The sequence below is a fragment of the Dama dama genome, chromosome 22 (genome assembly GCF_033118175.1).
Source record: "Dama dama isolate Ldn47 chromosome 22, ASM3311817v1, whole genome shotgun sequence".
Classification (NCBI taxonomy): Eukaryota; Metazoa; Chordata; class Mammalia; order Artiodactyla; family Cervidae; genus Dama; species Dama dama.
Window position 1 is genome coordinate 40195082 of NC_083702.1, and position 14758 is coordinate 40209839.

General features: G+C 41.5%; 1 pseudogene; it reads left to right on the forward strand.

Annotated features, from left to right (window-relative positions):
* Positions 1-219: 219 nt before the first annotated feature.
* Positions 220-10337, forward strand: LOC133043100 (large ribosomal subunit protein eL38-like; annotated as a pseudogene).
* The last annotated feature ends 4421 nt before the right edge of the window (positions 10338-14758 follow it).

The window sequence follows — 14758 nt, forward strand, 5'->3', positions numbered from 1 at the left end:
TGATGGACAGGGAAGCCTGGCGTGCTGCAGTCGATGGGGTCACAAAGAGTTGGACACAACTGAGCTACTGAACTGAACTGAATGTTTATTATCCAAAATGAACACAGTTTCATTTATACCCTTGGGATTTCAATCTACAGAGGTGACTAAGTGATAACGTGGAGAGGTCAATGCATTGCAAAAAAAAAAAATTGTGTTATGTTTTCCAAGAGGCCCAACATGTGGGAAGCACCACATTTTGGTAAGGAGGCAGAAACAGCCTTAACTGAGATTTCTGTGGGAAAGGCAAGGTTTAAGAGCACACAGTTTAAGATTGGCTATTTTGATTAATTTAAGTGGGCTTTTGGTTACAGGGGTGGTCTCTGCCATGGGAAGATTTAGGGCAGGGGAAATGTTGGCTTGGTACATGCGAGTTAAATAAGAAAGTAAATTCCAGACAAGCCGACTTTCAGGAGAGAGGTAAACACTTTAACTGTAGTTAATGAATATAGGATAGAAATATAGAATCTCAGAAAACCCAAAACAGATATCCAACTACTTTTTATCTCAGACTGAGTCTTCTATCTACTCAAGTACATTGCCTAAGTGATGTTAATGGCAAAATAATATTCACTTATTGTCTGGAGCCTTACCCTGGGAACTAAACTTTTGTTCCTACTTTATCCAGTCATAAACTGTCCTAAAACCTGCATGCCTCCTGACTGCCAGTCTGTCCTAACGTGTCTGCTCATTATGTCACTTTATCATCAATGAAAGATCAAAAAAAACAAATTTTAGTATCTCCCTACTGTCCTCAACACATCATGAGAAACACTGGGCTGGAAGAAGCACAAGCTGGAATCAAGATTGCTGGGAGAAATATCAATAACCTCAGATATGCAGATGACACCACCCCTATGGCAGAAAGTGAAGAGGAAATAAAAAGCCTCTTGATCAAAGTGAAAGAGGAGAGTGAAAAAGTTGGCTTAAAGCTCAACATTCAGAAAACTAAGGTCATGGCATCTGGTCCCATCACTTCATGGGAAATAGATGGGGAAACAGTGTCAGACTTTATTTTTTGGGGGCTCCAAAATCACTGCAGATGGTGATTGCAGCCATTAAATTGAAAGACACTTACTCCTTGAAAGGAAAGTTATGACCAAGCCAGATAGCATATTAAAAAGCAGAGACATTACTTTGCTAACAAAGGTCCATCTGGTCAAGGTTATGGTTTTTCCAGTGGTCATGTATGGATGTGAGAGTTGGACTGTGAAGAAAGCTGAGCACCGAAAAATTGATGCTTTTGGACTATGGTGTTGGAGAAGACTCTTGAGAGTCCCTTGGACTGAAAGGAGATCCAAACAGTCCATCCTAAAGGAGATCAGTCCTGAGTGTTCATTGGAAGGACTGATGCTGAAGCTGAAACTCCAATACTTTGGCCACCTCATGCAAAGAGTTGACTCATTGGAAAAGACCCTGATGCTGGGAGGTATTGGGGGCAGGAGGAGAAGGGGACGACAGAGAATGAGATGGTTGGATGGCATCACCAACTTGATGGTCATGAGTCTGAGTAGACTCCAGGAGTTTGTGATGGACAGGGAGGCCTGGCATGCTGCAAATCATGGGGTCACAAAGAGTTGGACACAACCGAGCAACTGAACTGAACTGACCTGAACTGTCCTCAAAATAAAATATTCTGAACTTATGGTTGCCAGGAAGGAGGACTAGTGGGAGGGATAGGTAAGGAGTTTGGGATTCACTCATCAGAAAGAACCCTAGAAATGCAAATCAAAACCACAATGAGGTACCATTACATGCCAGTCAGGATGGCTGCTATCCAAAAGTCTACAAGCAATAAATGCTGGAGAGGGTGTGGAGAAAAGGGAACCCTCTTACACTGTTGGTGGGAATGCAAACTAGTACAGCCACTATGGAGAACAGTGTGGAGATTTCTTTAAAAACTGGAAATAGAACTGCCATATGACCCAGCAATCCCACTTCTGGGCATACACACTGAGGAAACCAGATCTGAAAGAGACACGTGCACCCCAATGTTCATCGCAGCACTGTTTATAATAGCTAGGACATGGAAGCAACCTAGATGCCCATCAGCAGATGAATGGATAAGGAAGCTGTGGTACATATACACCATGGAATATTACTCAGCCGTTAAAAAGAATTCATTTGAATCAGTTCTAATGAGATGGATGAAACTGGAGCCCATTATACAGAGTGAAGTAAGCCATAAAGATAAAGAACATTACAGCATACTAACACATATATATGGAATTTAGACAGATGGTAACGATAACCCTATATGAAAAACAGAAAAAGAGACATAGAAGTACAGAACAGACTTTTGGACTCTGTGGGAGAAGGCGAGGGTGGGATGTTTCAAGAGAACAGCATGTATATTATCTATAGTGAAACAGATCACCAGCCCAGGTGGGATGCATGAGATAAGTGCTCGGGCCTGGTGCACTGGGAAGACCCAGAGGAATCGGGTGGAGAGGGAGGTGGGAGGGGGGATCCAGATGGGGAATACGTGTAACTCCATGGCTGATTCATATCAATGTATGACAAAACCCACTGCAATGTTGTGAAGTAATTAGCCTCCAACTAATAAAAATAAACGAAAAAAAAGAAAGAAAGAAAGAACCCTGATGGTAGGAAAGATTGAAGGCAAAAGGAAAAGAGGGCAACAGAAGATGAGATGAGATGATTGGATGACATCACCAATTCAAAGGACATGAACTTGGGCAAACTCGAGAAATGGTGAAGGACAGGCATACCTGACATGCTGTAGTCCATGGGGTAGGAAAGGGTCAGAGAGTACTTGCCAACTGAACAGCAACATCTGCCATCAAGATAAAATGTTCTGAACTTACGGTTACCAGGGAGGAAAAGTAAGAGGGAAGAATAATTAGGGAGTTTGGGGTTGACAGGTACACACTGCTGTATTTAAAATAGATAACCAATAAGGACCTAGTGTATAGCACAGGGAACTCTGCTCAATGTTATGTAACAACCTAAATGGGAAAAGAATTTGAAAAAGAATAGATTCATGTGTGTGTATAACTGAAACTTTGTTGTGCTACTGAAACTAACACAACACTGTTAATTAACTCTTGTTCGTTGTTCAGTCGCTCAGTTGCATTGGACTCTTTGTGATCCCATGGACTGCAGCATCCCAGGCTTCCCTGTCCTTCATTATCTCCCAGAGTTTGTTTGAACTCATCTCCGTTGAGTCGGTGATACCATCCAACCTTCTAATCCTCTGTTGCCCCCTTCTTCTCCTGCCCTCAATCTTTCCCAGAGAGTTTTTATTCATCAGACAAAACTAAGGACTTCAAGCCTGGGACACAGCATCTCAGGTTGCTCTGAGATACTGCTCCAAAGAAATAAGGGAGAAGCCAGGATCCCATGGCTCAGTGGTAAAGAATATCCCTGCAACGCAAGAGACACAGGGGACGCAGGTTCAATCCCTGGGTCAGGAAGATCCCCTGGAGGAGAAAACGGCAACCCACTCTAGTATTCTTGCCTGGAAAATTCAATGGACAGAGGAGTCTGGTGGTCTACAATACACAGGATCTCGAAAAGTCAAACACAACTGAACATGCCCACACAGGATACGTGAGTTTTTGTAAGAAAGACCAGGTAGTTGGAACATCAAAAATCATTGTTAGTTAAAGAAAACCAGATCTCTCAATTTAAGGAATTCAGTGCTTTTCTCTCTGTCTCTGTGTCTCTATTTCTGTTTTGCAAATAAGATCATCTATACCATTTCCAGGTTCCACATATTTGTGTTAATATATGATATTTGTTTTTCTCTTTCTGACTGACTTCACTTTGTATGAGTCTCTACATCTATCCATGTCTCTACAAAGACATAGAGATAGCAAAAAAAACACATGAAAAATGCTCAGCATCACTAATTATTAGATAAACACAAATCAAATCTATAATGAGGTATCACCTCACACCTGTCAGAATGGCCATCTTTAAAAAAATCTACGAACAATAAATGCTGGAGAGGTTGCGGAGAAAGGGAACCCTCTTGCATTGTTGGTGTGAGTGTAAATTGGTACAACCGCTATGAAGAACAGTATGAAGGTTCCTTATAAGATTAAAAATAAAACTACCATATGACTTAGCAATCCCGCTTCTGGGCATATATCTGGAAGAAACCATAATTCCAAAAGATACATGTACCCCCAATGTTCATTGCACCACTGTTTATGATAACCAAGACATGGAAGAAACCTAAATGTCCATCAGCAGAGGAATAGGTAAAGAAGATGTGGTACATATATACAACAGAATATTACTCAGCCATAAAAAGGAAAGAAATTGGGTCATTTGTAGAGATGTGGACATCTTGTTTCTATCCTAAGTTCCCTCAAGGCTTGGAGTGGCTATAATGTGATGGCTTGATGGCTGCAAATTTTGTTACTAATATGGCAGGCTATATTTTTCAGTCATACTCCCCATGCACACACAAGGGGCAGTTTTCACCCATGACTTTTCAGGTCCTTCTTCCCTTGGGTAGGACAATCCTGAGACAGGTATGTTGCATTATCTCTCAGAGTTTTTCCACATGATAACTAATTTAATAGTGTACCTTTCATTACTTTCCTCTCTTTTTCTATGTCATTTCTCTACTTCCCTTTCCAGTGTTCCCTCCCAGCTGCCCAACTGAAAGTATTTTCTTTGTATTCTTTTTGTCTGGAATTAAAATCAGGCAAAATTAGGTTGAGAAAGCTCTACATCCCCCTCCAAATAATGGAGCTGCTTCTTGTTATTTGGTCTGAATGTCCCTATATCTGTTTCAGACTCATCACAACATTGATTTTTTTTTTCAGTCTCTTGAAAACTAACTTCTCTGAAACCATGCACCTCTTATTAAAGCTTTAAAGGAGATGACTGATCCTAAAACTGAAGCTCTGATACTTTGGCCATCTGATGTGAAGAGCCAACTCATTGGGAAAGACCCTACTGCTGGAAAAGATTGAAGGCAGGAGGAGAAGAGGATGACAGAGGATGAGATGGTTGGATGGCATCATCAATTCAAAGGACATGTGTTTGAGCAAACTCCAGGAGATAAGGACAGGGAAGCCTGGCATGCTGCAGTCCACGGGGTCACAGAATCGGACACTACTGAGCTACTGAACAACAAGAACAAATTGCAGTACTGGAGCAGGGATATTCTACCCTCTGAGACCATTGCTTTTGCTATTCTTATCTACCACTTGGAATATTAACGTTACCAATTTCAAAAATACCTTCTAGAGATTCAGGAAGACCACCTCTTCTTCAGAGCAAACTGTGCTTTGTTGGTTTGTTTGTCAAAAGCAATATTTGAAGGTGAGAGCTAGAGGATAGGAAATGGGAGTTATAAAGAAAGTATGTACTGTGTGCATCATGACATCTACAATGGCATAGCAGAACTAAGAAATAAGAACTGTACAGGCACTGGCCTAATTCTGGCTCTTTCAATGACAGTGTTTGTTAACTTGGGCAAACTTACTTATCTGTGAATAATCATCTAATAAATTATCAGCAAATACTGTTAACTCTGCCTCCAATGTATATCTCAATCTACCCACTTCTTTCTATATGTTCTATCACCTAAGCCAGACCACTAATTTCCTACCTAGAGTTTAGCAACAGCTTCCTCTGGCTTTCTTGTTTCTCTGCTGGCCCCACTACAATTTTTTTTGTCTTTTTTTTTTCATTTATTTTTATTAGTTGGAAGCTAATTACTTTACAATATTGTAGTGGTTTTTGTCATACATTGACATGAATCAGCCATGGATTTGCACGTATTCCCCATCCCGATCCTCCCTCCCACCTCCCTCTCTACCCGATCCCTCTGGGTCTTCCCAGTGCACCAGGCCCGAGCACTTGTCTCATGCATCCAACGTGTGGCCCCACTACAATTTATCTGAGATACCGAAGCAGAGGAATATGTAGGAATTTAAATTTGATGCAATCTCCTGTTCAAAGCTCCTAATGGTTTTCTACCCCACTTAGAAAAAAATATCCGTGCTTATAACGACCCTCATGATATTAACCTCCCCCCGCCAAACCTCTCTTACTTTGTTGTGGCTGGCAGAGTCCGAAGAGGCCACCATGACCCCTTCCTCTGGTATTCACACCGTGTGTAATCTTCTCCCATTGAATAGATGGGGCCTGGACATGTTTTTACTCAATAGAATGCAGCTTCACCAATAACATTTCATAAGATTGTAACCCTTCTTACAAGGAGACTCTCTCTCCCTTGCTAGCTTTGAGGAAGCAAGCAGCCATGTAGGAAAAGCTCACATGACAAGGAATTGAGGCAGCCGCCAGCTGACAGCCAGCAAGAAATGAAGGCCCTTTGTCCAGCAGCCTAAAAGGAACTGAGATCTGTCAACAACTTCATGAGCTTGGAAGTCAATCCTCAGATGAGCCTCAGATGAGAACCCAGCCCTCACCATGACACCTGGACTGCAGCTTTGCAGAAGACCCAGCAAAGCTGTGCCTGGATTTCTGGTTCACAGAAACTGTGTCATTTTAAGCTGATAAATATGCAGTAGTATTGTTAATGCAACAATAGGTAATTCTTGTCTTCCACCACACTTCTCATCCTCTGTAATCTACCTGCACTGAGCCTTTTTGAGGCTGTCCCCATGTGTCAAGGTTATTCCCTCCTAAGGGCCCTCACACTTGCCATGTTGTCTGTCTAGGAGCTTCTTAACCCAACTCTTCACTTAGTCCACTTTATCTTGCCATTCAGGTCTCAACTGTAGTGTTCATTCTTATCTACCTAACTAAGTAGCAACCCTGACATTAGCACATTATACTGTTATAGTTTTCTGCATAAAGCCTTTTACTACCAGTAAAAATTTATTTAGTTTCCTTACCTTGCTATTATATTAGTAGCTCAGTCATGTCTGACTCTTTGCGACACTGTGGACTGTAGCTTGCCAGACTCCTCAGTCCATAGGATTCTCCAGGAAGGAATACTGGAGCTATACAAGACCGAGGATCTTGTCTACCTTGTGTGCCTGGAACCTAAAAACAGTGCCCAGCAACATTCCATAAACACTCGTTATCACTGAATGAGCACTGGGCAATATTTAAGCTTCACCCAGTAATAAAATGATCTCAGGTCCATAAAAGGGCATATGCAAAGTTGTTCACTGTAACTGTATTTGTGGTACAGTGAGTGGGGGGTAATCTGGATGTCCATCACTGGGAGGATTGATTAGTAAAATATGGTAGATGCACACGTGGAGCACTGTGCAGCAATTAGGAAGCAACAGATCAGATATTCACGCTGAAATACAGTTGGACTGAAAGCATAGCACCCAAGACTTGGATGTATAAGATGTACATTTTTATAAATAAAAATACACATTTTGTAAGAACAATGCAAAAAGATAGAACCATGTTAAAGTTAAATAGATTAGAATTCTTTCATATGGGAGGGGAAGGAGATACAAGAGGGAATGAGGGTAAGAGGGCATAAATGAAACAAGAGAAGGACCTTGCTCAGACTACTGATGGAGTCTAGATAATGTACTACAATTGGGCTGTATGATTAATTCAGTCTTCTGCACTTACTAAGGCCAAACAAAATCGTGTGGTTCAGAGACCAGAGGAGACGTCAGAAAGTATCACTAGCCTAATAGTGAGTGTTGGATTAAATACTAGAAAGTGACCAACACTAGAAGGCTCCCTCCTTGGTCCCTCCTCCCTCCTTACCAACACTAGAAGACTCTCACCATTCCCTCATTCTCCTTATGGAATCAAGCATCTAAGTGCCTCCAAATTTTCTTTCAAATAGTCTCCACCTTTCTTAGGTTTCCTTTACCGTTAGATTCAGGTTCAATTGTCATGACACAGTCGCTTCACAAGTCTGAGCCCTTTTCTTAGAAAGTATATAATATCTGATTACCTCTCTTTGTGTGATGTACAGCTATTAGTGATCACAGCTGTAGTCTTTAGCATCAAGCAAGGTCTCTTTAGTCTTTGATTATCTCAGGCTAATTTTCTAGTATATTCCTAAGGAAGAGTTCGTGGAAACAATATTCTCTGAGTGTTTAAGTGTTCATAATGGTTTGCCCATAGCCTTTAGAGTTGAAAGCTCAGCAGGATATAAATCTTTGGCACATATTTTCTTGGCTTAACATACAATGAATTTCCAAACTTCTGTGTTCCAGCTTATAACTTTTCTGTACCTGGAATGTCCTTCTCCCTTGTCATCTGTCAAACTCTATTCAGCCAACTGGGCTTTCTACTACCAGAAAAGCATTCCTATCTCCTCCTGACAGGGTTAAGTTCTGTTTTCAATAGTGCAACTTTAGGAGTTTCCCTGATGGTCCAGGGGCTAAGACTCAGCACTTGAAACATGGGGGCCCAGGTTCGATCCCTGGTCAGGGAGCTAGATTCCACAGGCCACAACTAAGAGTTTGCATGCCACAACTAAGGATTCCACATGCCACAAGAAAGACCCAGCGCAGCCAAATCAGTGAATATTTCTTAAAAAATATTGAAACTTTATACATTTCTCTCTTATACCACTCAACATAGTATACATAACTACAACTTACTAAGTACGTCCTGTGTGCCGGGCACAGTTGCAGTGGACTAATTACATGTAGTACACTATATACACACTTGTACATGTGTGTGCTTGCTCTGGAATTTAAAACTGCCTAATATTTGTGTTTGCCTAGAAAACTAGGAAAACAAAAGAAATGTATGTTTTACTCTTTCTCTGGTGGCCTCATTTAATTTTCAATCACTATACCATCCCTGAACTTTCATCCAGTTGCCTCTATCTCAGCACATGCCAACACCTCGGGTACTTCTGAGTTTGTTTTCCTGAAGACACCTCTCTTAAAGCTTTCTAAGCTGCTGCAGTCTGGGCTGCAGGCTCTCAGGTGCTGATACCAGAGTTTTATCTTCATGGTCACCTGGGAATCCCTTTGCCTCTTTTTTTGTTATGGATTTTCTGGATCTTATCCATTTTCTTCAGTTAGTTTCCTATAACTCAACTACTAGAGATTAAAACTTTATCCTCACACGTGATTGATAGAGTGCCTACCTTTTAAAAAGTTTTTAATTGGAGGATAATTGGTTCACAATATTGTGTTGTTTTTGCCATACTATGTTCATCAGCCATAGATATACAAATGTCCCTTCCCTCTTGAAACTCCCTCCCACCTCCCACCCCTTTAGGTTGTCACAGAGCTCCTGACTTGAGCTCCTTGAGCTGTGGTACATATACGCAATGGAATATTACTCAGCCGTAAAAAGAAAAAATTTGAGTCAGTCCTAATGAGATGGATGAACCTAGAGCCTGTTACACAGAGTAAAGCAAGTCAGAAAGAGAAAAACAAATATCTCAACGCATATATATAGAATCTAGAAAGATAAACCTGATGAGTCTATTTGCCGGGCAGCAATAGAGTGCCTACTTTTTAATTCCAGGCTGATGATTTTTTTTCTCTCCGAATATTGAAGACAATGTTCTACTGTCTTCCAGTTTTCAATGCTGCTGTTGAGCAGCCATGATGATTTTGAATCCTTTACAGGTGACATTGTCTTAAACCTGAAAGCTTTTCTGATCCAGGGTCCTGAAACTTCTAAGTGAAGTGGCCTAGTATACTCAGTGGACCCCAGCAATCAGACACTCAATTCTGAGAAACTTTTTTTAAATTATTTCTCCAATAACTGCCTCCTCTCTAATTTGCTTTTTATCTCTCCGGGGAATGCTTATCATTCAGATGTTCTGTCTCTTGGGCTGATTTTCTAATTTTCTTCTATTTGCTTTCCTAATTGTCATCGTTTTGTTTTTTTGTTCTATTTTAAGAGACATTTCCTCACCTTTAATTTGTCATCTTACTTTTTAAAAAGTTTTTCAGTCAATCATTTTATATTTCTTAAAATGCAATTATGAAAAAAATAAATACCGGCACCTAGTATAGTGCCACACACGGCACTAGGTGCTGAGTACAAAGTTCTTGAAAAATGAATGTGTTTCAACCCCCAATCTGGCTCTTGGAGTTAAAACATCACAATAGCTACAATAGCTTTTTCCCATTTTTCTTGCTCCCTCCCACTCTGGGATTGGTTGGCCTGAGCACTCTGCTGTTTGCCCGATAAAACTGAGGAAATCAAGGACTTTGTGCTCACAACCAGGTGAAAGAATGCCAAATCTGTCAAGATGAAGAGAAACATGGATAATTCAGAGTTTAAAGTTTGATATAGCAGATACTTCTAAACCTTAATTGTCACAGACCAAGAGAAGTCAGGGAAATCAGAAAGCTGTCCCTTCCACAGGTTTGGCAGTGAAGAAGCTGAAATGAACCAGGCATGCTAATCTGAACTATATTTAAATGTTTTTTATTCTTTAAAAAAAAAAAAGGCAACTGGCAATAGGCTTCATGAATTTCTCACTGCCTTCTTTTTCTTAGAAATAATTACTACTATTTAGTTTTTTTAAAAGAGATTTTTTGATGTGGACTATTTTCAAAACATCTTTATTGAATTGGTTATAGTATTGCTTCTGTTTTATGCTTTTTGGCTACAAAATATGTGAGATCTTAGTTCCCTGACCAGGGAATTGAACCCTCGCCTCCTGCTTTGGACGGCGAAGTCTTAACCACTGGTCCTCCATGTAAATACCTACTGTTTAGTTTTAAAAGTACTTTTGAATTAATAACTTGATTTTCCATGTTGTTTATATAGACTAATTTTTTCTAAGCCAACATGTTTAAAAGTATCAACTATTCAGATAAGCTTATTTGTATGGTAAAACTGAAAAACAAACTGATAACTGTTCTGTTATAATATGGTAAAATAGCAAGTGATAAAAATGATCTGTATGTCTCAGTTTGCTTTTGTTATTGTTTTTTATTCTTCTGTTTCCTCAAAATTCTTTTCTGTTTGCTTTTATCTATAGACTTTTTCATGCAGAAGACTTTTCTCAAACATTTGGCAATTCTTACTGATTCATTTATGGTTAAGTGTGGGGCTCTAAAACCCAATAAGAAGACCTGAGTGGAGAAATAGGAAGTACTGATTTGTCGACTTCATTGCAGAATGACAGGCAGGAACCAAGCCATCTGCTAAGGGACCCAGCCTCCCAAATGTGTTAGCATCTCTAGGTCTTTTCCCCTGGAATGGTCACTTTCCCCAGGGGAAACTCTCCCACTAGTTTCTTACCTTGGTGAGTGTCAATTCTGGGAGCCAAGTTGGTAAAGAGGCTTTAGAATCTTACTTCACAAGAACTGATTTCAATTTAATCCCCTTGCTTTCCACAGAGCTCTCTGCTCTTCCTCTATGCCTGAACTTGGAGTGCCTAATTCAATGCCCTTCCATTTTCTGTTGGAGCAAGTTATTTGGCTGCCTGGGGTGTAAAAAGGGATACAAAAGCCTAACTGTTTCCTTTACAGAATTTCAGTTTTTCTGTCTTCAGCCCCACCCCTCACCCCTGCCTTCAGAGATAACTGGCACCACACCTCCTGAGATGTTCCAGCCTCTTAAAGCAAGGTTTTGCATCTTGGCTTCTCTCCTGCAGGCAATATGGTTCAGATATCCCTGGTCTGCCAGATCAGCTGGTCTTGCCCATTTGCCTTTTGGCTTCCAAAACTGGACTGACATCTTTCAACTGCTCTTCTATATCCTACTGTTGTCTCCTCTCGTGGTCTCCTTTTTCTTACAGGTTTATGTCTTTTTTAATCCCATAAGTACCATCTGGTTGGAGATTTAGGAAGGAACAGAGGTAAATGCAAAGTATCCAATCCTCTGGGCTGAGCAAGAATACTGTTCTTTGAACCTCTCTGTTAGGCTGCTTCTGTGTACGTGCGTGTGTTCTCAGTCGCTCATCATGTCCAACTCTTTGCAACCCCATGTACTCTAGCCCGCCAGGCTCCTCTGTCCTTGGGATTTCCCAGGTAAGGATACTGGAGTGGGTTACCATGCCCTCCTCCAGGGGATCTTCCTGACCCAGGGATCGAACCCATGTCTCTTGCATCTCCTGCACTGGCAGGTGGATTCTTTACACCACCTGGAAGTCCCTCCTCTATGTATAGCCTGCATAACTATCCTCTACATAGATTATGATTTTTCTTGAAGGCCATGACCTGAAAACAAAAAGATTTCCCACACTCCTAGGAAAAGATCAAATGTCCTGTAGCTGTTGCAATAAGCAACCACCAGAACCAGTTCTAAACTGCATTAATGAATCAATGGCAACTTGCCTAAATGAACACACTTTTGAAAGTTAGCCAGAAACAGCCCTGTGCTTTTGAAAACCAGCCAGTCCACACCATTATCTAAGCAAGCAGGTTTTCACAGCTAGCATCAACCCACTCCTGCCCCTGAAAGTCCACCAATCCCTCAACTCCACTTCCCAAACCCTATATAAAATCAGCTCCTTGCTTTGCTGGAAGAGACTGTGCTTCAGTAAGTATTACATTTGGTTTTTTGTTTAGATATTGAATGGTAGTCTTTTCCTTTGGCAGATCTCAGCAGCTATCACCATGCCTGGCACACGGGATGTGCCCTGTGGACAGATAAGGGCACAGTTGCCAAAGGCAACTGTGTCTGAATTTAAAAGACCTGAGCTATTTGCAGGGCTTCCCCAGTGTCTCAATGGTAAAGAATCTGCCTGCAATGTGGGAGACCTGGGTTTGATCCCTGGGTTGGGAAGATCCCCTGGAGAAGGAAATGGCAACACACTCCATTATTCTGGCCTGGAAAATTCCATGGACAGGAGGCTTGGCGGGCTGCAGTCCATAAGGTTGCAAAGAGTCAGACATGACTGAGCCACTGAGCACCCATGCACGAGCTGTTTGCTCTAGTGAGCCCTGTGGCGAGGCTAAAGCATGTACAAAGTCCGTTCAACATTCATTCATCAGGACAAATTTAAGGGTACCTAAGATGTAAGGGATATAAGTATCTGGATCCAGAAACAAGTGTTTCCTGCAACCTTTGATTCAGAGAAGTTTACTGTGTGTAGCCTGAACAATGGGTACAACCAGCTAATAAACAGAGTTTGTTTGTTTGTTTTGTTTTGCATTGTTTTACTACTCTATATTTTCAAATGTTTCTTCATCCTAGGGAGAGTCTTCCCTCAACAGAGATCACCTTTACAGCATTGAAATTTATTTTAACAGATACACAAAAATACTCTATACAGAACTTATTATTGTAGGGCTGAAGGTTCTCCAAATAACAGTTACCACTGGGAGGATGTGTGAACTTTGAAACTGAACTCTTCTTCTTGTTTTTGTTCAGTTGCTCAGTCATGTCTAACTCTTTGTGACCCCACGGACTGCAGCAAGTCAGACTTCCCTGTCCCTCATTATCTCCTGGAATTTGCTCAAACTCATGTCCATTGAGTCGGTGATGCCATCCAATCACCTCATGCTCTGTCATCCTCCTCCTGCCCTGAATCTTTCCCAGCAACAGGGTCTTTTCCAATGAGTCAGCTCTTCACATTTGGTGGCCAAAGTACTGGAGCTTCAACTTCAGCATCAGTCCTTCTAGTGAATATTCAGGGTTGATTTCCTTTAGGATTGGCTGGTTTGATCTCCTTGCTGTCCAAGGAACTCTCAAGAGTCTTCTTCAACATCACAGTTCTAAAGCATCGATTCTTTGGTGCTCAGCTTTCTTTATGATCCAACTCTCACATCCATACATGATTATTGGAAAAACCGTAGTTTTTACTATATTGACCTTTGTCATCAAAGTGATGTCTCTGCTTTCTAATATGCTGTCTAGGTTTGTCATAGCTTCTCTTCCAAGGAGCAAGCGTCTTTTAATTTCAAGGCTGTAGTCACTGTCTGCAGTGATTTTGGAGCCCAAGAAAATAAAGTCTCTCACTCTTTCCATTTTTCCCCCATCTATTTGCCATGAAGTGATGGTACCAGATGCCATGATCCTAGTTTTTTGACTGTTGAGTTTTAAGCCAGCTTTTTCACTCTCTTCTTTCATCATCATCAAGAGGCTTTTTAGTTCCTCTTCTCTTTCTACTATTAGAGTGGTATCATCTGCATATCTGAGGTTATTATATTTCCCCTGTCAATCTTGATTCTAGCTTGTGTTTCATCCAACCCAGAATTTCACAAGATGTATTCAGGGCTTCCTTGGTGACTCAGATGGTAAAGAATCTGCCTGCAATGCTGGAGACCTGGGTTCAATCCCTGGATTGGGAAGATCCCCTGGAGAAGGGAATGGCAACCACTCCAGTATTCTTGCCTGGAGAATTCCATGGACAGAGGAACCTGGTGGTCCATAAGGTCAGAAAGAATCAGACACAAATGAACAACTAAACTTTTCACACTTTCACTCTGCATTTAAGTTAAATAAGCAAGGTAACAATATACAGCCTTGGAATTCTTCTGGCAGTCAGAAACTCTTCTAGCAGTCAGAATTCACTGGCCTCTGAGATCCCTGACAAGATGAAGCAGAAGTTTCTTCCAGGAGCAGGCTTAGAGGAACAGAAAGGAAGCAATGACCAGCACAAGAATTGCATTCCCAGAGCCCCTGCACCAGGCTCCAATGCTGCAGAAAGTGGGGAGAAGTCCCTTCTGCTATAGTTTCTTCCACAACAGCCCTTCAGATGCCTTTTCCCTGATAGCCGTTCCTGCTGCACATTTGTTGGAGCCGCAGGTCCCAGCTCTGGGGTGGTGGCCCTTCCCTGGGAAGGTAACCAGAGCCCTGGGCCCTCTGGGCCTCTGTGCCCCCAGACCCTGACAGCCCTGTGCCTTCGCTCCAGGCT